We start from the raw sequence: 22,772 nt of genomic DNA, 5'->3' as shown, positions 1-22,772 counted from the left end.
TCATTATCCCCTCTACCCAGCTCATGCTTTTGGCAGAATAGGACCCACATGGCCAGCAGTGCTCACATCCAAATGCAGTACTGCAGTACCACAGAGCCCTCAGAGAACATGAAAAGGCCTTCCCAGAGCACAGAGACAGAACACAAGAGACTTTGCTTTGCTCCAGATGCACTTACAAGACCTTCATGCTGGAAACATTGCTCCCCTCACACTCAGCCTGTATTTCCAGCAGAGGCCATTAAGCACCACAGTCCAGCACAAAGAGCACACGGCCGGGGAAAAAGAAGCAAATGTAGAGAAACACCAAGATTGCTCCACTTTGCAACAGTGCAACAGCTGATCGGTGAGCTGAAGCAGCCTCTTAAATTCACCCAGAGGTCACAGGAGGCTGCAGTGTAGCTCACCAGCACAGCCTGGCTCACCAACAGCTTGCAGCCACCTGAACTCCTTACAGCCATTCTGTTAGAGCCGTCACCCCCTCCACACCACATCTTAAGAGTCCCACATGTCCTCTTCAGTTTAATGGTCTTTGTCCATAAGCAGCATTCACAAGGATGAAGCAAGTATCAGAATGACTATGGAAGTGTTTGGAGCACAGTGATGTGGAATGCCATAACTTCTTCAGTGTCTGATACCATTTACTCCATGTTGTCTCCCTTCACAAACGTCAAAACTCTTGCTTCAGTAAGAGTTCTCTATTCTTCGATTGCTTCATGGTTATAGGAAAGCACTGAAATCCTTACACACTGGACTTTCTGTGTTGTGGGTGCGTGAAACAAGTCCTCAATAGCTTCAGTTCCATGACCTCAAGAGACCTCCAAGACTAACATAGGGGTATGAAATGGGGAAACTCACTGGGGCGACTTTCTTCCTCTTTCATTTTCCACTTGCATGAATTTAGTACCCTAAAGTAGAAGATACAAGCTGAGAAAAAAAGCTTTGAAAAGTGATAAAGCCTTTCAGTAATGGTCAAAATATTTGTATGTCTATCTTAGCTTAAAAACAAACAAAAGAGGTGCCTCAATCACCAAGATCCATTCCTCATCACCACCACACAGAGACTTTGCACAGAGGATCCCCTCAACAGTCTCCTCCCAAGCCATGAAACACCTCCTCGGAACACCTTTGATATCAAAGGGTATAAAACCAGTGTCCATGACCAAGGACATTTTAATGAGCTCGCCAAGAATCCTACATTTCAGATGTCTGATCTCAGAGATTCCCTGGAAATAAGAAAAAGACTGACAACGTCTCCTACTGCCAGAAACAAGCAAACAACTACTAAAACCCTTTCTTGAATCCACTCTAGCTCTCATCCTATTAGTTCGCAAAATATACTTAATTATCCTAATAGCATGTGAGCAAAATATGTTCTTAATAAGCAGTGCTTGGAAGGGACCAAATCAAGAGGTTAGACTTAACCAGCATCCTTACAAATATATATATATATATATATATATATAACCTAAGCAACAGTAGAAGCATATCACAAATTCACACCGCCACTGTATCATAGTCTACAACCCTGTCATGAATCTCAGTCTCGTTCATCTTGGCAGGCGCATACCCACAAGTTTCCCTGGAGGTTTTGCTGCTGCTAAAAGAGAACTGCTTTGTGGATCCCCTTGTTAGAACGCTGTCAGAACACCACTGACACACCATTCCCAAAGCAGATTCTCAGTTCTGCAATGTTTTCTCTGTAGTCTTTGAAAATTAGGCAGTTTTGACAACAGCGGTGTGGTTTGAGGAAAAACTCAAATGCACACAGAAACCCATATTTAGAATTGAGGAATGGCATAACCTTGAGGTGAACAAAAATCCCACCTTTTCTGTTAGGATTATAAGAAAGGCATCCTTTTCACTGAAAAAAGCCTTTTTCAAATCTCTGGAGGCCGCTTTCAAATTCAGATAGTAAAATAAGCTCTCAGCTTCCTAACCCACAGATGTCACATTTTATGACAAGCACTTCCACCTTGGAGGTGACTCTCCAAAGCACAGCATATCCCAAACTACAGTTTTCAGCCTCAACTTTGTTTTCTTGGTAGGTCCCACAGGGTTCAGACTCCAGCACTGTGCACCTCCTTAATTGGTGTAATGGCCCAAAACAGCTCTAAAAAACAGAATCTCAGCTGCTCAATAGGATGTTCTGTTAAAACAGTGTATAATTCACATTACAGGCATGACTAGCTTGCGGATAAAGGAGGGAAAGGATGCGCTGCCTGTGGAAGTTCCCTTAAACATAGTAGAAAACAAAGGAAGACTTAAATCCTATTTGCACATCCCTAGTTTGGAATTACAGCCTAAGCCAGGAAGAAAAGCTAGAGAACTTTCCAAGGATTGAACCAAACCATTTAAGACATGGACTCCACTAATGCACCTGTATCATAAGGATTTCACACGGTACTGAAGGATATCCTATCTCGAGGCAATATGTTGCTCTTATGTATTTCTCTTAGCTCTGAGCATTTAGCCAAAGACCATCATAAGCAGAAATTGGCATCATATTCAGGTTATGGATAATTCAAAATCTGCCCAATTAACAGCGAGTTCAGAAAGTTTGAAAGGCAGTTTCTAACTTACTAAAATGCTGCTAAGGACTCAGCTCAGCATTTGTATCACGGTTATATTTCATTAGTCCCTCAGCTGCAGCAGCTGGCACAGGAGAATTTCTGAATTCCACAAGCACTGCATTTTGATCCATGCATCAGGCAGGCTTGGGAACAAGTCTGACTTTGATTCCCTTCAGATACTGTTGTTTATAAAGCTACTAAGCACCAAGGAAAAATAAGCCATGTTCTTATCAAGTAAACGTTTCCATGCCAAAAAGAACAGTCATTACTGTTCCAGTGCCCACCTTTCTCTAATTACAACTCTGGCTCTCCAGCGTGAAGAATAACATTCCACTATTTTGTGGAACGCTCTGCACTTCAGCTGGCAGGCTGGACACAAGGAACCTTGGGCTGGCTGGACTCTGTCAATCAGGGGATGAACAAGGAAAGTTCCTCTTATGTTACATGACCCTGAACGTCACTGAGCTTAACACACCTTAACACTAGGAGCATCTAGAAGTGCTACACTGTTACCTATGAATGCTCAGAGTACCCAGCTCTCAGGCACTGAAAAACCGTGATGTTCCAACAGCACCTGAGCTTTGCTATATTGCAGTTCCATTAATGAGAGGATGCTCTTTTGGGCAGCCACCTCATTTTGAGAGAAGCAAAAGAAACCCAAACCAACAACCTGGACTTTGGACTCTTGCACTGACTTGGCATGAGAAAGTTCTGTATATTTTTGTTCCAGATATTCATCTGGTCATATTTCAGGAATGGTTTTGTTATTCATTAATATTCAAATCTTGGTGTTCCAAGCTTCAAAACAGCCTGAATGAATTTCCAACAAATACACTATGTTTATTTGAAAAATCCTCATCAAGAAAACTGCTGAGTTTGCTTCAATATAATTCTTATGGAAAGGCTTGCTAAAGGAAAATCGTGCCATTAAACATATCGCATGGAATGCATAGCTGTTGGACAGGTATGAACATCTGATCGAATTGTTTCTGTTAGTTCCAACCAACAATGGAATCACTGGATAATCCCAAATTGAATGTTCTGTTCTTATATTCATAATTAGAATCACATTGGTTGTTTACATAAGTCATTCTGCCAGAACAGAGCTTATATCACATAACTGATTAATCATGGCTGTGCAAACAGTACATTGTGAGCGTTCATTGAAAGCTTCTAATGTAACCAAAGAAAAAAGATAAAACATAACTGCTCTGAAGTACATATTTGAATCTCTTTCTACATAAAGTGTGAAAATTACCTGATCGTTCTGAGATTTATATTCTTGGTTTAACTGAGATTAAACTGATGAGAGAGTGTTAATCCATTAATATTAATGGGCACATTGTTCTGGCTGATAATTTTAGAATAACTGAGAATGAACAAACTGAACAATTACACAAATCCTTTCAAAACCCTTAAAAGAAAGTGAAATCAGAAATAGCTGACATTTAAAACAATTTTATTCCCTGGGAACCTTGAATGATTGTGTCTCCATGACAACCAGCAGTAAAAACACAAGTTTTTAATATACACATCCCTTCCTAAGTTTTTAATATTTAATTTCACTGCCATTTTTGTGTCTCCCATTGCTCACTTAGAACAGAAAGATGTTAGAGAATATAACATTCCTTACTGATTTTTAGGGTGTATTTTTATCTTCCTACTGTGACTGCTTCACCTTTGGTTTTGAGGACCGTTCTTACAGCTTCGGTTAAAATATCACTTCTCATATTTATCTCCCCCAATTATTTGCTGATTAGAAATTCTGCCCCCCCCCCCCCCCCCATCACCCCCTCACCCCGTTTTTCTACTACTTTGAAGATTTTGTTTTTCTAATAAGTTAAAACATATAAAGATTTTAGAGGTCAGGGATGACCAGTTAAAGGGCATAGCATGAAAATCCCAATTAAATTCTCATCCTTACTTTAGATGATGATGCTCAAAGACTCAACCACTAGAGGGTAATATAACACAAGGAAAAGGAAACCCAGCGCCCTCCAATTTGAGCCGTGGCCTTTTTCCCCCAAAGCAAGCTCAGATTTCGTTAAAGTTCATTCAGGCCAAATGGAATCCCATCTCCCATCGTAGTTGGGCATTTCATTCTCCCACAGATATATATATATATATATATATATATATATATATATATATATATATATAACTATAGAACAAATAGAACAAATTCCAAGAACGTTTCCAAGTATTTTTCTTTCTAATTGCTGCTGGTGTCTCCCTTAGCTGAACTACAGCAACAATGCAGAGAGAAACCTCATTTGAGCAGAGGGGACATGTAGTCTGGAGTGCAAGGAAGTATTTTGTGAACTCAAAGGGAGCACAATTTTTTTAGGGTTCCTTGGGCACATAAAGGAGATGTTGCTGCATACACTATGGCAATGCTTGGAGCCACAGCCAAGAGCAAGGAAACCGCACCTGTACAAGGTGATGCGTACTTGAGAGAACAAGTATGATCTGGTATTCACATATACGTCAATTTTCTGTACTTCAAAAGCTACACTGATAGAGCAACCACTTGGTATACTTCAGTGAATACTGAAGTCCTGAAGACAATTGCTGACATTTAATTTTAATAGCCTGCCTCAGGCAGATTAGCCCAAATTCCTCTGAAGATGCTAGAAATAGCATACCATAGCATTTCTGCAAAGTGAAAGTAAAATATGACCTAATGAAAACTTGGCTTTATGAATGAGAAATGAGTTCCTCTCATGTAGGAAGTAGAGTTAGAACAGACCTTCAGAGTCGAGTCTAAAATTCAGCCAGAATCCTCAAGAACGCTTCAGTGACTTTGCAGGCTGGATGGAAGAACCTCCAAGTGCTTCCCAGACATTAAACACTAGTTCAGGGCTATGGACCACACTTTAGAGCTTACTTACAGAATATATGATTTCAAGTGCATCATCCTCTCCACTTTCAAATGATTTAAAAACCTCAGGTTTCTGCCAGTTTCTTGAGGATAAATACTTTTTTACTGACTCATACAGGAAATTGCTGAATGACATGTAATAGCCGTTACATTCTCAAGCCTTTATGCACAAGGCCAACACAAAATGTTCCAGGCACCACACTCTGCAAGCTGTTTGATTTTGGTGGGATTTAATTTCCCCAACTTTTCCTTGTTTTCATTTATTCAGTGCAAATTAACTTACAGATACGGCTCATGTCAATAGGATCAGTAATGAAAGCTAAGAACTAATCAGAAATATCTATAAACACGACACCAGACTGACCTGTATTGGATTCAGATCCAAGGCACAGGCAAGAAAAAGGACGTGTCAGAGCAATACTTTTAAGATAATATGAAAAGAAATGTTGTGATTACAATTACAGATAAGTAACCTTTGCTATTTTTTCAGAAAGAAAGCAACACGTAGCCTGTACAGGTAGGCCTATACACTCAGATGACCATAGCCCTATTAACAAATCCTAGTCTGTCAATAGATTTGCTTTTCATTCTTGGGAGTCCCTGAAATGCTTCTCAAGCCCTAAAGAAGTCTGGGGGCTATAAGGTGATGTTTTTGTGGTGATGAGGACAAAAGGTGTGGATGAGAGGAAAAGAGCATTTCCCACTACCTGTCTACAGGACCCTAACAGATTAGTCTGTAGTCTACACAGGCAGCAGAGTGAGAGTAGAAGAGTCTGTTCTACCTGCAATGTCTGCTTTAAACCTTCCTTTATTTTATCACTATCTGTACCCTGAAGTTTGGCACATGCTTTTTTTGTTACAGGAATCTGGGAGGCACCCACCAGATCCCACTAAAGGCCTCCAAGCCTGAAGTTGTACACAAGGCCTTATCTTGTCATCCTCTGAGATCCAAGAAAAATCTCACAGTTTGAGCTACTGAAGTTCACGATGTGAAAAGTGAACAAGATTTTGCACCAAGACTGCTATGGACAGCCAGCATGATTTTGTCTAACACCTCCCGACACGTTACTCCACTGATCAAACCTGCCAACCAAACTTACCAACATAGGATCCTGAAGGATTTCCTGAAAGGAAGTAGACATAAATAAGCCATTTTTGGGAGGAGAATTATGGGTTCACAACCATATGTGAAAGACACTCCTGCAGTGCCAGATGACATTGCTGTAGGAAATGAATGCTCAAAACATGTTTCTGACCTGTCACACTTACATAAAGAGGTTTGGTCGAGGTAAATCACTCCTAAATGTAGACATGTAAAACCAAGAGATGCCATCATCCCATTAAAAAAGGAGATTGGAGTTGTTAAACTTAAAAGCTCTGAGCACAGGTATGTATTCTGCAGTAGCCATAGTTCACACACTCCAGGATTGTGTCACCACACACAAGCATTTCAATAAACTAATTAAAAAGAAGTAATGAGAATTTGGAAGATCAATGCATACTGGGATTTTCAAACACAGTTGTAAACTTCCACCATATCACTCTAATTGCCACTGAAAACATAACTGGAAAGGAAAACATTGCTATTATTCAGACTATGAAAAATACAGTCAGCACAAGCAGTGAGGTAAAGACTTCTCAGGCCTCTGATTAAATATTAATGGGATTTTGTAAGAAATGTTATTTTTAATATGGTCTGTGGTATTATATTAATGATTGTATCCCGCAGTTCATCCTTCTAGGGAGCATTTCAGTTGAAAGAGAATGCATTTGTTTTTAAATGAATAGCACCGGAGGGCAAATCTCTGTTGTTGAGTTTCCAGCCTGCAAATATTTTAAGCTTATCAGGATTTGTTAAGTGTAACACAAGGGAAAACACAGCAACAACAGCAGAGTAGCAAAGTCCCAGGCTGCAGCAAGTAAGAACCAGCTCAAATGCAAAAGCTGCAGAAACAAAAGAACCTGCTTACCTTCAGACAGCCTCAGACACACACTGACCTCCAGCAACGTACCTCACCTCCACTGCCAACACTTAATTGAGGTCTGTGAGGCAGTGAATCCTGATTCCACCCTTTCTGGTCATTCAGCTGCATTGCATTCACCTGAGCTTCCCTGGGTTGGCCCTGCCTTCCACCAGGTGCTCCATCACTGCTTCGGGCATTTCCACTACGGCTTAAGATTAGCTCAATATGACTGGCTTTCTCTTTCTCCACTAAATAAAACAAAATTAAAAGATACATTGATCTGGTTACGCTACCTCTTTCTCTTTCCCTCTAGCTTTCCCTTTCTTCTCTACTTCAAACTGGCTTTTTCAAGTCTTTCTTCTCTTGTCTTGATTTTACTACTATCTGTAAATCAAGGGAATGGTTTGTCCATTTATTTCACAACTGCAGTGGACCTCAGCACTGTTGTTTGGTTTCTTTGTTTAATGGAAACCATAGTCAAAATGAAATCAAAGACAAAATGTCTTCTGGAGAGTCAGAACTGCAGATCACGTGAATGCTTAAAAATGGAAAAAACCAACTAGTAGGATCTCCAGTCACAGCAGAGCTAGCTGATGTATTAAAGTACTTATTTGAAACTTAAATAACTCCTGTTTCTTACCAGACTCAGCAACATGGAGGTCATGCTGTGGAACAGGGCCAGGACAGACAAGGCTGGAGAAGCACAAGGACCAAAGAAAGCTCTGTGCTTAGCGGGGCCAGTGATGTCAGGCTTCAGGGTGTGGGCCAACCTTGTGCCATGATGCCAGCACACGGATTTCCACTAATATTTGTATAAGTGCAGGGTCCTTTGCATGGACAAAATAAATTGCTAGTAACATTTCTCCTGCAGGACTGTAATATACGCTCTGCACCTCCCTTCTATGTCAGGAACATTGCAGGCCCCCACTTCCTCCTGCCCGTCAGCTTAGCAGAAATGCTCAGCCTCCTAGCTGGCCACTTCACTCAATTGCCTTAAAATCCCCATTTCCCCATGCCTGTGAGGAAACAGGTGGATGAGTTTAGGCCCAAATTGTCCCACTGGTTCAGCTCTCCAAAGACTGCAATAAAATATAACACCTGTTCTGTATGGCCTTATAATAATAGAAAAAAAAGGAATAGGATGTCTTTTTCCCAGCTATTTACATGGGCGGGACAACAGCAAACCAATCTCTAAAGGGCATTTTTTCTTCCTTGCAAAATGATTCAGTAAGTATAATGCATAGGATTAAGAAACTTTTTTTTTTTACCTTCACTAACTATGCTAATCCCAGAACTTCATGGCCCTCATGTTTAATTGCATGACGACTCCAGATGAATTTGACACACTTTCTATTGCTCAGACAAAAAGAAAAATTAAAAAAAGTGCATATTTTTGGGATGCCTTTAGAGCAATTTTGTCCTGCGCTGACCACATTATCAATAGTCATTCATTTGCTCATGGCATAACATCAATCAGCATTCACCGTAGTTGTACTTTGCCAGTACCGCTGCAAAACACATCCAGTGCCATACACTATGATATCACAGCTACCCACAAAATTAGTGATACAATTAGCAGCAGCCTCTGGGAATTTTGATGTCAGATGACTTGCTCAGCAGCTAGCCCTTTTGTTCCTGCAGGCAGATCACTGAGTCACTCAGTCTGTGCCTTTCTGTGCCTCCAGCAACAAGGCAGTCTTGCACACAACAGTGCTTTGCTATGCAGCTGATTTATCCCACAGAGTTCACTTGATGAGACAGATTCTCCAACAACAAAGTATGCAATCAAGTAATTAAAGACTATATTGCATTGCATAAACAGAATGGTTGATTTAATGCTCAACAAACAACAATAGTTGTGGTACCTCCTTGCTTCTGACACCCTCATGACTGATCTAGTAACATGAACTCCACTAGTTTCATGTAAAATCTGTGCACCCAAACAAATACTGTGATCCAGGTCACGCAGACCTTCTCCAGAGTCTTCCATCACATCTCTAAGGGTGTCCATGTCTTCCATCTCCCCCTAAGGGTGCCCCATGACACCAATTTCAGCTATGAGGTGTTTTTTGAAGGATCACTGATGACTGTTTCACCATCTGCTGCACTTCCACAATTGACAGCACGACAATCTTGTGTTAGTAGATTGCAAAAAAAAATGTTTTAATAGCCAGAAACACTGTTATTTTTATATCTATTCAGGATGGTATCTTCTGTATATGCTAAGTAAAGCTCTTGAAGGGGAGAGGGGAGCCATTAGCTATTCCTCCAGTTCTCCTTATCAGAGAACAGGTTTGGGTCTAGTTTGGGTTCCCGTATGTCAGCCACAGAGGATCCTCAGTTTCATGCTTGATGCTGTAGTCTCTACATGCCATAATGCCAAGACCTTTGAAGTTCATTGTGTACTCCTTCCTAGTCCTGTCACATTCGTATACTGGAGCTAATGAGATAAAGTGAGCATATGGGGAGCCCTTCCTGTCTGTGTCAGCAACAGCAGTGATTCAGTCTCATAGCAAGAGGCTTTTGGCAGTGAAGGATTTGAAAGCAAATGCAGTTTACAGTTTGTCTCATCCACTGCTGAGAAGTGTGGCTTTACTGCCTAATTACCCAAAAAACTCACATTTTCCCCAAACTCTCTCTTCCCTTCTCATTTATCTCCCACTTCTCTCTCTCACTTCTGCCACATAAATCCTCTCTTCTTCCTGAGACAGGAGAAAGTCCAGCTCTTAATTCTTGACTGGATGTGGCATGATGGTCTAGAAATCACCCCACAAGCCAGCAGTGTTCTTTTGTCATATCTAGAAGGCCTCTTCCAAGCAGATGGATCATCAGTCTCACTTCTAGTACTTTCTGTCCTCTTTGTCATGGCAGTTGATAAAGTGGAATTACTACCTACAGACTAAGAGGGGAATCAGATGTGTTCATTACATGGGCGTTGAGTATCTATTTGCAGAATTAGGTACATTCTCCTGCCAGGTATCCATATTGCCAGTCCTACTGATTAAATTATGAGCAGTGGCAGCAGTCAGCCTAGATTTCTGTCTGATCCCTACAATACTTCAACATTTCCCTCTTGGCTGAAAAGCACAGTAGCTCCCATTCTATGGGTCAGAAGTGATAACACCGGCTTACTTAGGTAACACCTCTAACTATGATTAACAAAGATATAATTGAAATAGCACATACATCAAGCCAAAACATCCTTCTTTTGATCCACAACTTCAATTTAAACCTTTATATCATTTAGAAAACAATATAGTCTTAAGTAAACAGCAATATCATCAGTGCAATTGAATGATTTGGCTGGGAGTTGCTTGCAGCAAATCACCTTATTTTTGCTTCGGCATTCATCTTTCTCTAGAAGACTGTAAACCAGTCACTGTTCAGTTGTGCTGAATTAGATGTATGGCATTTTTATATAGTTTTCCGAGTTTGTCATTTTTTCTTGATCGCAACCTGTGTGTCATTTCTGTATGATCAAGCCTTTTTCAGATTTAATTCCCACTGTTTTGCTCTTGGGTTAGGAAAATTTGAGGTCTGTGGTTTATTGTAATAACTATTCACTTCTGAACTGCCCGCTTCATACGCTGTTATTTTTCCAAGCCTGATCAGAAAAATGATCCTTGAAATGGCAAGTAGTTCTGCACTCCAAGTCTCCCAGTAGCTTCCAGAGCCAAGCTGATGGCCCCAGGTGCTGCAGTGGCCGTGGGGCTGAGGAACACGTTGGATTTGGGGAAAGCTCTGGGCTAGCTTTTACCCCCCATAGCTCTCCCAGGGCTCCTTGATCTCAGCAATGGACAAGCCAGCAGAATGGTGCATGTAAGGCAGTGAGAGCTCTACGTGTTTGCAATGTAAAAAAAGAAAGAAAACTAATCTTCAAGGCTGCATTGATTAAAACCCTAGACATGCTCTTGCTGAGCTGGCTCATCCCCCATTCTTCCCATGTAAGTACAGCATGGGATGAGCGAACTGTATTTCCATTCCAAGTTGGGTTGTGAGTTAGAGGTCTGGTTGCCTACTCTGCCCTGTGGTGGCTCCCAGAGCTTTGACTTTTTCCACGGCAAAGAAGAGGGAGTCCAGAACAGGAAAAAAACACACGATTTCATCTCTCCCTTAGTCTTCATAAGGGTGAATCCTAATATCCAACCAGAACCCCCCCTGGTGCAACTTGAGGCCATTCCATCTTGTCCTATTGCTAGTTACCCATAAGAAGAGGCTGACCCCTACCTCACCACAGCCTCCTTACAAGGAGTTGAAACTCTGGCCTTGGTGCAGCAAGGGATGCTTAACACCATTCTGAGCCATAGCAAAACTTCAGACTGTCAGACCAAATCTCTGCCTGCCTTGAAGCCAGCTGCTGTGGCTTTGCTTACGCATTTATTAACACAATCAGAAGGGGAAGGAAGCTGATATTTTTAGACATTTAAACTGACATAAACTGCTGCCACTTGCTCAGAATACCTGGAAAGCTTTAAAGCTATTGAAAAGATCAAGGATTCAGCATGTGCTAGGAAACTTTCCCACTGCTCTTTTATAAAAGGGTCTGGGACCTCTGTGGGATCGCCACATCCAGCCCTCATGCTAAAGAGGGTTCCCTACAGTAGGATGCAAAGCTACCAGTCTACACCGCTGCTAAGGTAGTAAGGGAGAGGTTACTTTAAAGCTTTGAATGTCCCTGTGGGCAGATGATTAAGGTCAATATTTTTTAAATGTCTGCTTTCCAGTCAATGAGGTTCAGTGTTCCACCAATGTAATATCACTCTCCCAGACTTCTGCCTTGTCACATGCTGTGCAAGCTAGTCCTTAGCTAGTAAAACCAGGTAAAGCTGTGACTTCCTCCCACATACTCACACTTTATAGAATTATCCTACTGCCTGCAGATGCTCTGTGCTGTATTCCTGCTCTTAAAAAATCTCTACTAATCAGATTTCCTAGCAGACTGGCTCTGTTAATTCAAACAAAACCATAGCCTTCAGCAGAGTCTGAGCACATTAAATGCTCTGAAATGGCTTCAAACAGTTATTTATTTCCAAGGTCACAATCACTTCAGAAGAAAAATGAGAGAAATGCTGATGGCACTGAAGACATGAAGATTTTCACTCCATGAAAATGGCACTTCTTTGGCGCTTCAGCAGCCCCAAATGTCTGTAACCAGCAGAGCCAGAGGTTAATGCCATGCAAGGAAGGTGGTTAATAGTGGCTCCTGAAAAGTAGGAACTCCTTCACTAGCTCCAGGCACTTACATCAGAATCTGATCTTTTACATGAAATGCTTCATTTGCTCTCTGAGGTCTGGGGAAAGGAATGTTGGGTAGGTGAGTACTGGAGCAGCAAGAGGGAAGATGCTGGACATCAGGTGCTCTGCAAGGAGCCTCTTTCACTAACAGGTGCAAAAGGCTGTGAGAAGAGGTTTCAAGCACCATCCGGAAAAACAGTGCCTGTAATTTGTATGTAATTTGTATTTGTCTTTCCTTGCCACAGCCTTCTTTCCCCTTGGAATAGCAATGAGATGGGAATGAAGGCACAGAGGGCCTTTGTGAAGTGATATAGCAAGGAAATCATCCTCCCATGGACCTGGGATAGGGCTGCTATCTCTTTGCTGGGACTGGTTTTGTACCTATCTTCTCTAGACATACCACATGCGTTTAACAAACAGAACCAAGCAGCTATGAAAAAAATTGTCCAGACATGATCTCTGCCTCCTTCAGAGCAAACTCCATCAGGAGTGTGTTGGGACAGATAAGGACTCATTTCCATATGTGTGCAATTCAGTCATACAGTGCTGCTAGCATAAAATCCAACTTAATAAGCCTAAAAATATGATTTCTTTCCTCAAACAAGTTCTACTGGAAGATGAAATTGGGGACTGTAACTGATGACTTGTTTACTTTACAAGAGCAGTTCTGAGCTTGTTGCCTTTCTATAAGAGCAGACCTCAAATTGCTGCAGGAGATCTGCAGTGAGTGAGATTCCCAGACCTCCTGCCCCCAGAGCCTCTGTACCAACACATAGCTAGAAGCTGCTTAATGTATAATCCTGCTTGCCAGTGTCAATTAGGAATTTCTTGGCCTCTGGGACAACCTTCATTAAAAGAATTAAAAATATAAACCTTCAGCAAGAAACTGAAGGTCTGGAGAACAGGGGGTGCTGGATTGCTATTAAGACTCTCTTCTGCTCCACGGTTTCCCTGTAATCTCAGAGGCGACCTTCAATAAGGCATGGTACCTCAGTTTCATGTCCTGACAATTAACTTCCTGACCAACAGCGAAGCTTGTTTCAGTTGAAATTGCTGCAATTGGCAAAGCCCCTCAAGCTGCACAGACTTCTCCCCATCTCACAGCTTCGCAGGCCAGACTGAATTTGAATCCAACATATTAAATTTCTAAAATGTTCTAAAATCTTCCACCAGAAGAAACCAGTAAACTGGGGAGAAGCCTGGACATTTTGTTTTGAAAACATGATTTCATTTGCTTTCCTTTTTTTTCCCCCCAGATCATCAAAAAAAAGATCTACTGGAAGGCTGGGAGTTGTATTAAGATAATCAAACAGTCCTTTCAAAAGGAAAGATAAGCTTGTTGTGAGTGCATTGGTGCTAGGTACCATCTTTATTCTTGGTATGGTACATTTACTTGATACTCAAAACCTTTTTTTGCTGAAGAAGTGCTTAAAGTCTTTGTACCTGCTTCTTAAAAGGTGAGAGTGAGAGAGGTCACGTAGACCTCTGGAAGAAATTGTCCCCACTACTTGAAAAGGAGTAGGGTATAAATCCTGAGCATAATTCCTCCATTGAGATCAGAAGAAGGGAAAAGTTTGTGAGAATTAAAGATTCTTCAAACCCATTCTCCAAGCGCTATATCAACAGCCTATATAGCTCCATAGGGTAGGAGCATTGACTAAATATATTCTGGAGAGAAACTTAGCTCATTTACCTTTGTTTCTCAATACGTGAAAGAGCTCAGGCTCCATTAGAGGCACACCAGGCTGTGCTGCCCACCTCTGTGCTCTGCAGAGCCCATGTTAGGAGAGAGGGACTTGGGACAGGATGGGGGTTGCAGCCAGAAGTGTGTTTTCTAAGAGAAGGGATGTCCAAGAGCAGAGGGAACTGAAGGTTACCTGGCAGAAGGAAGGCAAGAGAATATCCAAATGGTGGCAGCTTCTTATCTTTTGATCAAATTGCGAGTGATCTCACAAAGTGTGACTCTACTAATTGGAATGAATGCCTTGTTTACCTACTCATCCTTCCTGTCAAAATCACACAGCCATCTGCTTTGTCTTTTTTGGGTCTGCTTGAATTTTTGCCATTATTACTGTATTTTTAAAAGTCCAAGGAGTGCGGTGGTGTGTTATAGTTTGACTTATCTTTATTGCTGCCACTGGGAGTGCTGGGGGATCCTATGCTTCTCCACCTGCCTGAATTTCAGAGGGATGAAAAACCAGTTTCCCTGAGGTAGTGTTACAACCCTCAGCTTCAGTAATGCAGAACTGGTTCTATCACTTACAGACACTTTATGTCTTGGCATTGCTCAGTAAATCTTTTCAGAAGTGGCATAAAAGAATCCGAGTTTTATAATATTTCCTCATTAGACTGCTGGCACAAAGCTACAAAGATGGCATCTGAAAGCATGGGTTTTCTCAGTTGCAAATAATAAGCAGCGATTTATTCTTCTGTTGGAAAGAAGTAAAGATTTGTTTCCATGGGAAGTATTACAAACTCCAGAGGAAGTTATTATCTGGTTAAATACCTTTCCATGAGTTGGACGCTCTCTTCTTTCTTGAAAATAAAGAGAGCTAGTTCAGAACTGATAGCTGATTCTGTAGCAAAGGGAGGGTCATACAGTAGGAAAGAAGTAGTTTCTGTTATCTGCACTGTAGCAATAATATCAACAGGATTAGTAAAGTCTATCAGTTGCTATCCCCGCAGGGCAGAACTGCTGAAATGTCTCTTGCAGGTGCCAAGGAAGAGAAATCACTTTTCACACCCCGTAGTTCAGCAAAAACGACAGTGGAGAGTGAAGGAGTCAAAGATGAATGATGATATCACAGTCCTGGGAACTACTTGGAGCTGTTGAATCCCCCACAAGGAAGCTGCATAAAGCTGTTGCTGCTTATTTCAGTTGATTCGGTGCTGTTCCTCGTGGTTTGTTTCTTTTTCCTAAAAAGCTGCATTTTACCTTCAGGCAGAATTGCAGGAATTGGAGGTGATAAGCAATTCCTCTTTTTCCTTCCTGGGCTCATTTCAATTGCCTGTCTTTTATCTCCCTTAACTTGCGTCAGTCTCCAAAAGAGCAAAATTGTTGTCATTTCTTATTTTTCTCACTGGTGTACACATGCACAAAGACACATTTCTCTTTGAAAAGAACAAAAGCAACTTGAATTTTAGCAAGCAAAATTACAATGAATTTAAAATGACAGAAGCTGGCTTCCTTCTTGAATACAGTTAGGGTGCTTTGGCAGAGCCCTAAAACAGGTTTTGGGGTATTGCTATGTGTGGTGACCTATGTTTTAGGAGCAGTTGCTGCATGCTGTAGTATTCTCTCTCACGGTTCCCTCATTTTTTATCCATTCATCCCATTTTATAGAAAAGTCTTTGTACTATTCCCAGTTACTTGAGAAAATAGTGTGTATTTTGGGCAGTAAAATGTGATCTACATTTTCCATCTCTTTATTGACCCATACCCTCATTGCAGGGTCATATAAGGATTTCTGGCTCAGTCCTTCCTTCTCAGCCCGTTATGAAATCATGTGAAATTGTTGCAGTGCAGGCTGGTGGTACCACTTGGAAAGCACAGCAAATGAAGATCTGGAACTGATCTGCCACTGTGCAGATACTTACACAGATCTGCCTCCTGAAAGGCTTTGTACAGTCATGGTGTAGTAAGTGCAGACTCAGAAAGTTTTTTATACACCTGTGCCAAAGGAGGATCATGAAAATGAAACTTTTGGGACATTTGGCATAGTAAAGGAGAGGAGTGTGTGACTTGCTGTGGCAAATGACCAAAACAAAGGCTCTGAGTGATAAACAGGATTCCACCTATCTTTGAGACTTTAACCTGAATAGTCTTCCTCCATAGAGATACCAGCGAAACAATTCTACCAGAGTTCTTGACAGTGTAACCTGTTAGGTCTTTCTATGCAGCCTCATGGCCTCTATTTTATCTCCTTAGCATCAACTCCTGGCCATTTTCAAATCTCCAGAGCAGTCACCCTGCAATGGGAACAAGTTGCATCAAAGCAGAGGATACAGGGTTTTCAGAAGTGCGAGCTTCTGGGACCTGAGGCATTGCTTGTTTTCTTGGGGCATCTGGACAAAAGCAACAAGGGAAGGTAGATTTGGAAATTGAATCTCTGATAAGAGGCTGAAGTTGGAAAGGGACTGGCAGCAGTTGACTCTGCCAGTGTGAACTGATGAGTAGTAGATCCCAGGAGGGTAATGACAGGAAATAGTGTCCATTGAGCGTCTGAGCCAAGCAACCACCCTTAGTGGAATCATTTACATAGCTGGCATGCTTTGCTGTCCTCTGCAGCAGGGACAGGATATGCTAGATGTCTTCTGGACAAACACATATAACTATGCAGCCCTGACTCTGAATGATAGTTTTCATCACAGTTTCAACAAGTATTTGCAGTCACCTTGGTTAAGCCCATTAGAAACTCTTCCTCTTTCCCAGAACCTCTCTTCTGCTATTAGCTAACATGCTGCTGCAAAAGCTTGCGGAGGAAATGCTGACTTGGTCTAAAGATAAATGTTACTTGTTCCATTCTTTTGGACCAAACACATGCAGTGTGTTTCTCTATAGGAAATGATTTTTCAAGCTATCTGTTGACTCTCTAAGTAATCAACCACAGGTTTCCAAATACCTGGGAACTTTCTGCTCGGTGAAATCCCAGTTCCACGTGGCCTTCTCATGTCGTCACCTCCACAAATGCGGACCACAGTTTGGCAAAACCAAAGAAGTGATTTTCTGTTAAGAAACGAGACGGAAACTGTAGTTTAAAAGCTTAGTCAGAATCAGAACATTCTTTTCTGCTAAACAAAACTGTGTACAAATGATGTTAGAACAATTTATGTTCATCATTAAAGTGCTATAAATAAACAGACCCTGGCCCTGGCCCAAGTCACATGGCTCTCCCAGTGTTATTCCAGTTCCTGCTGCCATCAGAATGGAATGGCTGGGATTGCACCAAATGGATCAAAGACCACAGCTGACTATTAATAAGGACCATCTATCTACTCTGCAGATCTAGTTAGCAGTTTTTCTTTACTAAATGACTCTTGTGGGCTGTAAGTCATACTCAGAATCATTCAGAAAATGGGGAAATCATCACACCGTATGTTTTTACAAAATAACAAATAAAGAAAAAGACTAACATTTTTTTTATCACCAAAAAGGCTGATTTCTCTACAGGAAATCCCCTTCACTCCAACACAGAGAACTACAGAATTACAAGAGACAATTAAACAAACAGGCATTTGAATAAATATATGTATACATTTTAAACAGTAGGAATTCAAATTCTGTTTCTGCTCTTACTGTCACCATTCTGGAAGAATAGATCAAATCTGATAAAACAGAAATTAGAAGCCAGTGTCAATCCTATATTGGTATATAGGTTTATTTATGTACAAGTTGTCCATTCTGAAACGCAGGTTGGAGCTCTGTGGTCACTGCTTTCTGCTGACACTCTCAGCTGGCATTAGATTGTTTGGGGATTAATCTCACACTTTATTACTTTGTCCTACATGGGTGCAGTGTTGGCAAAGGCTGTCAGACATGATTAAAAGTGCTGGCCAAGCAATCTGGTGCATTCTGGCAAACCTTGTATTCCTTGTCCAGCAGCTAAGCTAGCATCTTCCCCAGGATCTGGCACAATTATCTCATGCTTTCAGACAAACTACTATTATTGAAGTAGAAATGGATTTTTAAAACAGTGTTTTCTTTGCATCTTTACATGCAAGCCACATAGCATAGAACCAAACTGTCTGGTTTGCTGTTGAACCGAATACTGCAATACTTCTTTCTCAACAGAATCTAGCAAAGTAAGAAAAACGGAAACCTTTCTGCTACATATTCATCAATTAACTGCTTTCTGTGGATGCTGTACACTTTCTGTTTGCTTAATTATGGATATTAAATTTCCACTCTGACTGGAATTTATGCAGATCTGAGCTTCAAAGTAAAAAGCATGGAAAATACCTGCACTTCTTTTCCATTCTGAAACATCTTGTCAAATCCAATTTTATTTTCACGGAATGGAACTTCATAGAGTGAAAGTGATGCTTCCACCTTTACTTAAATTTTCTTGTTCCGTTTTCACAAGTTTTATTCACTAATTTACAAAGTGTGGAGAAGATGAAAAATGCTTTAAAAACTGAAAGCTGCCGAGCCTTTTGCATCTTTTCTTAGAGTCTCCTGAAGGCTGAGGTTTCACAGTTCCAAGAGAATTAATGAAAAATGGAGATGCTCAGGAAATTAAGCCCATTTATCTTCCTCTCTTTTCTGTGACCATTGTCTGTCTTGCAATTCAGAAACAAACAAAAAGGCCGAAAAGCTAAAATCAGCAGTGAAATGGAAAGTCCCCATTCTGAACAATTTACATCACGCTTAACCATGTAAACTAACTAGAGTAACAAAATTCAGTGTGCTCAAAAATCAAGCCCAAGCTTTGAATTAAGCCTTTGCTTACATGTTTTGCTAGATCAAGGCATATCTCAAGAGATTGAACTGACTCAATGGCAGTCACTGGAATCCACATTCACAACCCCAAATGCCCACCCCATCCTGCTGAAACTTCAGTGGTCAGCTGCACTTCCTTCTCATTTTACAAAGACTTCCATTTCTTGAAATAAGTTTTCAAGCGTAATTTCTCCTTTCAGGAGAAATTCATTATTTTGGGTAGAAGAATAGAACATGCAGTTATTCAAAATCAGAGTCTTACAAACAAATGTTGAAAGTGTATTTGACTCAGCGCGTGATTAAAACAGGATGGTATTCCCCCACCTCACCAATTGGACTGTCCCTAATGGCTGCTCACTAATTGCTAGTGGGACTTTGAAAGAAAAAAAACACTTGAGGACTGCACAGGACACAGCAGTCCACACACTGCATGTGACTCTACCACATCAAAATCACATCTGCTTGTGGTAAAGCTGGTTTTCCCTCCATCTTTTATCTCTGTCAACTTGTAAAACCACTTTCTTACTCCTGCATATGCTCTTAATCATGCCTCCTTAATACAGAATAGCCACGATGTGAGAGCCTATCTACTCTTTTCTCACAACAGGTTGGCTGCTGCCAGAAGCCTACTGTAAAACAACTCTATCAGTGAAGGGTCAAGAGAAAAACATTTTCTCTTACAAAATCAAGAAGTCACTTGGCCTCTATGACAGATTCCTATTCTTGCAATTTGTCAGTATTTCACTGCAGCTAAAAATAGTGGCTAAGATATGAAATAAAAATCAATGAGTAAATGCACACAGGTTCAGCGGCAATTATGTATAGCCCTTAAATATGGACAGGAAGAACTGCACTGTGGCCATAAGTGTTGTGGTTTTTGTTCTTCTAAAACGAGAAGTGTATAATGCCAACTCACAAGGAAAAGCTGAATTGCTTTGCCTATATTTGGGCATTCATCCAGTCATTCTACAGGCTGTCTTCCACAAACTGTGAAATTTATGATAGAGTAAATGAATTATAAGAGTATTCATGGCTGGCAGGCCTGCAGATTTCTGTAACTCTAACACACCTACAAAATGGATGTGAATAACTTGAAAATCTTGCTGCAATCACCCGGAGAACTCCTGCATGTAGGCAGATTCTCTCTTCTAGTCTTCATTCCCATTCAGCTTGTAAATGCTGCCTATCTCAAAGCAAACTGAACATTGATCATTCAGAATTATAGAATCATAAAATAATTTAATTTGAAAGAATTTTCATAAAAGTTGGATTAACCTCTGTTGAGTATAAGGCCAACTTCCAAGCAAGATCAAGATGCTTATGGACATGTTCAGTTGAGTTTTGAATATCTTCAAGGATGGAGATTACAGTCACTCCAGGCAACCTGTTCAACTGCTTGATCACCCTGTGAAGAATTTTATCCTTAAATCTATAAGAACTATGTCTTGCTGCAGCCTGTGTCTGTTCACTCCTCTGTTTTCACAGTCAGCCTTTGAGGAGACTCCTGCTCTAGCTTCTCTAATACCTTCCCTTAAGTTATCAAGGGTGTTGGAACCACTGACTGAATTATACCCAGAATTATACCCAGAATTATACCTAGAATTATACCTAGAATTATAAACATCTGTGAAATCATGCTCATTCAGACCATTTTGTAGTCTGGAATCCATCTTCTCTACCACCCATGAGAAGGGCCTTCATCTGTAACAAAAAAGCCTTTGTATTCTCAAGGATTGCCAAAGAGCGTGTGGTGATGATTTGCTGGCAAGCTGCCTTTTGTGTTGGCATGAGGCATGTGTCTGACTGTTGTGATGGCGATCGTTTCTGACAATTCATTTCAACAGTGTTTGAAGAGTTGGGTAGAGTCCTACACCTGGGGAGGAATAACCACGTGCATGAGAACAGGTCAGCAGGGGCTGGAAAGGAGTTCAAAAGGTTGTCCGTGAGTCAGCAGTGTCCAAAAAGGCCAATGGTACCCTGGGGTGCATTGAAAAGAACATGGCCAGCGGGACAAGGGAGGTTATCCTCCCTCTCTACTCTGCCCTGGTGAGGCCACATCTGGAATGCTGCATCCAGGTCTGGTCTCCTTGGTTACAGAAAGACAGGGAACTGCTTGACATAGTACAGCAGAGGGCCACAAAGGTGATGAGGGACCTAAAGCTTCTCCCTTATGAGGAAAGGCTGAGAGACCTGGGACTGTTCCAGTGAAGAGAAGATGATAGGACAAAGGAAAAGGGGAATTGTCCTTGCACCAGGAGTCTATACTCAGTATATCTGACGATAAAAAATTGAGTCACCAAAATGTTTAGTGAGCACCAGTTGTATCTTTACAGATTTGTGTTCAGTAAAAACAACACTGGGACTTAGAAGATCTGGCATTTTTGCTAACCTATAGCAGGACTTACACTCCCACAGAGTACAACACTAAGTCAGAGTCAACTGTGACAACTGCGTAATACGCCATCCATGAAGAACTATGTTTTGGGTGTCCAAAACAATATCACTCAGCTGGGTTGTTTTTGTTTTTTTTTTCCTTCTTTTTTTTCTTTTTCTTTTTAACTTGATTGGCAGCATTTGTAATATCTACAAAGAAAACTGTTACTGCTTCTCATTTTAAATAGCTATCAATTCCATAGAGGTCTGACTACAAATAAGGTTACATCTGAAGATCCTTGAAATGGCTCACGCACTAGACGGGAAATTAGAAATAGCTCTGAAGTGTTTGTAGTATAAAGCAGGGAACACCAGATCATTAGGAACAGTGCAACTCGAGAATACACCAGAGGAATCCTGCTTTGCCTCCTCTTCATGCTGTATGTTGAAGATTTATTCAGTGGCACTGCCCTCTCCATTAGCTTTGCCTGTTTACATGCAGCAATTTTGTCAAAGGGCGTCTCCAGAGAATACTTGAGCTGATGAGTCACATTGTTTTATCAAGGAAAGAAAGTGCTTCAGAGGGAGAGGAGGTTGGGGAAAAAACACCACAAAACACCTTCCATCCAATAGAAAGGCACAGCAAACACAGTAAGATCTTTGATGGATTTGGAAAACCCAGCAGGAGCTAGTATTAATATCAAGACAATTGATGAGGTACTGAAAAATCTGAGCATCTGAATTTAGATGTTGCAGAATAGCCGATGTTCAGTGACACACCGAGAAGATGAACCTCGGGTATCTCAAAGGCAATTAAAAAAAAATCAAAAGCATTGAAGAGAAAAGCCATCATGAGCTATATAAAAAGGGCTGTGATGCCATTCAGCCCTCCTGAAGTGCTCTTCCAAGTCTATCGTGCAGACTCCCACCTGTACACCTTCAGCATGTGTCACTGAGACACAGCCTGTGGAACAGGGTACACTGTGATGCAGCACAGTAAGCACAAGAAGCTATCAGATACACACAAAGTAATGATGACTGTGGTTGTTCATGAGCCAGTTGTAATTTTCTCAGAGAATAAGTAATAATCTTGCAGGAGCAACAGAGCAGCTGTATCAGTTCATCAGTCAGTGTTTTGCCCCTGCAATGGGAAATATCAAACACCTAGAGAAGAGAATAGAAGCAATCTGCAAGCTCTGGAGCTGTGACATGCTTAGTTATTCCTCTCTACGTCTGGAACCCTCTATACTGGCAATGCACGGACTGTTAGCCCTGTTTGAAGGTCACTTCCTGACTCCCTGCTGTGTTGT

General features: G+C 41.2%; 1 protein-coding gene across 1 annotated transcript in view; it reads right to left on the bottom strand.

The window, feature by feature from the left end:
• The window catches only part of IL12B (interleukin 12B), a 33,126-nt gene extending 25,687 nt beyond the window's left edge, over nt 1-7,439 (bottom strand). The window contains exon 1 of the mRNA XM_072348478.1: nt 7,422-7,439. The gene's annotated coding sequence lies outside the window, so the exon portion shown is untranslated. The remainder of the gene's footprint in view (nt 1-7,421) is intronic.
• Nucleotides 7,440-22,772: the final 15,333 nt, after the last annotated feature.

This window comes from Excalfactoria chinensis, chromosome 13 (assembly GCF_039878825.1).
Source record: "Excalfactoria chinensis isolate bCotChi1 chromosome 13, bCotChi1.hap2, whole genome shotgun sequence".
In the NCBI taxonomy this organism is placed as follows: Eukaryota; Metazoa; Chordata; class Aves; order Galliformes; family Phasianidae; genus Excalfactoria; species Excalfactoria chinensis.
Note: the sequence above shows the minus strand (reverse complement) of the source record. Positions and strands in the feature narration are given on the sequence as shown.